A 3,295-nucleotide genomic window follows, 5' to 3' on the forward strand; every position below is an offset into this window, starting at 1 on the left:
TTTTCGTGCGTTTAACTTGGCGGGCATTTGGACCCGGTTGTCCAGGAGCGGGTCCGCAACGGCGGGAGATTGCCTGGGTTTGGCCGGCCGGCAGTCGAAAGCCTTTCGCTCCGGACTCCCGTGTCCGATTTCGGTCAGGGAGGGCTCGTTGGAAAGCGCCTGCGCTGGCGCACACTATATTATGGGACTGGACCCCGGCAAGTTTGGGAAAGTGTCGCAGTCACGTACTGGCTGGCGGGCCGTCGGTCAGCGGCAGCTTATTGGGGATAACTTCGGGAACGAGTCCAATCCAGTCAGGAATAAGGGCAGCTGAACGGGCTGGCTAGGCCGCACAGAGCAGTACCGGGCTTGTGTAGCTGCCCCTTTCCCCGACCGAGGTACAGCCGTTGGCTGGAGACCGCTTTCCGACCACTGAGAGGGCGGGGCGAGGGGCAGCCTGCACGCGCCGGCTGCCAGAGCAAGCCAGGGGCAAGGGGCATGCAACGGTATCAGAACCGAGTCGGTCCGATACAGGGAAGCCTGGTGCCCGACGCTCCGAATCGAGCCCGGGGTTTTCGTGCTTATAACATGGCGGGCATTTGGACCCGGTTGTCCGGGAGCGGGTACGCAACGGCGGGAGATTGCCTGAGTTTGGCCGGCCGGCAGTCGAACGCATTTCGCTCCGGACTCCCGTGTCCGATTTCAGTCAGGGAGGGCTCGTTGGAAAGCCCCTGCGCTGGCGCACACTATATCATCGAACTGGATCCCGGCAAGTTCGGGAAAGTGTCGCAGTCCCTTACCGCCTGCCGTGCCGTCGGTCAGCGGCAGCTTATCGGGGATAACTTCGGGACGGAAAGTCCGATCCGGTCCAGACCAACGGCAGCTGAACGGAGTGGTGGGCCCGCACAGAGCAGTATCAGGCTTGTGTAGCTGCCCCTTTGCCCGACAGAGGTACAGCCGTTGGCTGGAGACCGCTTTCCGACCACTGAGAGGGCGGGGAAGTGGGCGGCCTGCACGAGCCGGCTGCCAGAGCAAGCCAGGGGCAAGGGGCATCCAAGGGTATCTGAACGGAGTCGGTCCGCCACCGGCAAGCCGGGTGCCCGACGCTCCGAATCGAGCCCGGGGTTATCGTGCGTATAACTTGGCGGGTATTTGGACCCGATTGTCCGGGAGCGGGTCCGCAACGGCGGGAGATTGCCTGAGTTTGGCCGGCCGGCAGTCGAACGCCTTTCGCTCCGGACTCCCGTGTCCGATTTCGGGCAGGGAGGGCTCGTTGGAAAGCCCCTGCGCTGGCGCACACTATATCATCGGACTGGATCCCGGCAAGTTCGGGAAAGTGTCGCCGTCCCCCAGCGGCTAACGAGCCGCCGGTCACCGGCAGCTTATCGGCGATAACTTCGGAAGGGAAAGTCCGATCCGGTCCGGATCAACGGCAGCCGAACGGGGTCGCGGGCCCGCACAGACCAGTACCTTGCGTGTGTAGCTGCCCCTTTCCCCGGCCGAGGTACAGCCGTTGGCTGGAGACCACTTTCCGACCACTGAGACGGCGGGGCAGGGGGCGGCCTGCACGCGCCGGCTGCCAGAGCAAGCCAGGGGCAAGCGGCATCCAACGGTATCTGAACGGAGTCGGTCCGACACCGGGAAGCCGGGTGCCCGTCCCTCCTACTCGAGCCCGGGGTTTTCGTGTATTTAAATTGGCGGGCATTTGGCCCTGGTTGCCCGGCACCAGTCGAACGCCTGTCGTTCCCGACTCCCGTGTCCGATTTCGTTCGGGGATGGCTCGTTGGAAAGCCCCTGCTCTGGCGCACACTGTATTGCCGAACTGGCCCCGGGCGAGTTAGGGAAAGTGTCGCCGTCCCGCAGCGGCTAACGGGCCCCCGGTCACCGGCAGCTTATCGCGGAGAACTTCGGGAGGGAAAGTCCGTTCCGGTCCGGGTCAACGGCAGCCGAACGGAGTGGCGGGGCCGTACAGACCAGTACCGGGCTTGTGTAGCTGTCAAATGGCCTTGTGCATTGTCTGAAACACTGGTTAATGAGTTGTCAATGTAGCAAATAATAAACCAAAAGGGCAACTGATTAACTGAAATTTGTACATCGACAACTGGTTAACCAAAAGTCAGAGCGACAAATGATAAACCAAAAGGGCAACTGATTAACTGAATACTTGGCATTCACATTGGGGAAGGAAGTCCTATGGGAATGTATTCGGCCGCCTTACCGGGGCTTGGGGTGCTGCATTCCGGCTTGGGGAACCGAGTTGTGGTCGGCAAACGGCCTTGTGCATTGGATTCGGGACCAGCAGACACGAATTTAGGAAAATTGTGTGGAGGCGGGATGGAGGCGGGTTTGGGCCCGCACGCCAGTTTTGCGATTTTTATCCCCCGCACGCCTCCAATCCCGCCTCCCCGGCCCTAGCAAAATCCAGCCCATATTTCACACAAACACAAAAATATACACGCACAGACTCACACGGTCAAACGCATACACTCACACAAACAGACTCACACGATCACACTCATACACTGACACATATTGGGCGGGATTTTGCTTCTGCGGGCGGGTTGGGGTTGCGGTCGTGTTCCCCACATTTTGGGCTGGATTTTCCTAAATTCGTGTCTGCTGGTCCCGACTCCGTCCCCCCTCCAGGAGGCGGGATAGGCCCTTAAGGCCCTGAACAAGCCCTCAATTGGCTCTATAATCCCAACTGGCTTGAGGAGTAGCAGCTGCAGCTCAACCATTAAATGGCAGATTTGAACAGGCTTTAAATGCAGGTGGCATAACTTTGCTCTCGCAGGTCTGGGGGATCTTTCAGAAGGCTTCCCAAAGCTCTGGAAGTTTGCAGCCTGACAACCATCTCCAGTGTGGCCTCCTGGGAAACCCCTCTCGCCACTTTCACTGAGCGCTTCCTCAACTGAGGCACCTACCAGAAGCATGGGAGCTGTTTTTGGCCTGCCCTTCTGGATATTACATGAGGCCGCCCAACAGCAGCAGCAGCAACAGTTGCGCCAAGCTGCTGCTGCCCCACCTGAGGATGCACAGGCCAGAAGGGGCCAGCGCATTGGAAGTCCGTCGGCGCAGGAGATACCCCCCAAGCAGCGTCTACAGACGCAGGTTCAGCTACCTCGACATGTCTCAGCGGGAGTGCCAAAGGCTGCTCTGACTTTCGCGAGAGATGGTGGCTGACATCTGCGCAATGCTGCAGCAAGACCTGGAGCCCAGAGGAGCAGCTGGAGACCCCTTATCAGTGGCCATTAAAGTCACCATCGCACTCAACTTTTTTGCCTCAGGCTCATTCCAGGGATCAGCAGCAGCCATC

The sequence above is a fragment of the Somniosus microcephalus genome, unplaced genomic scaffold (assembly GCF_052327205.1).
Source record: "Somniosus microcephalus isolate GS21.2 unplaced genomic scaffold, FLI_Smic_1.0 unresolved_chr8, whole genome shotgun sequence".
Lineage (NCBI taxonomy): Eukaryota > Metazoa > Chordata > Chondrichthyes > Squaliformes > Somniosidae > Somniosus > Somniosus microcephalus.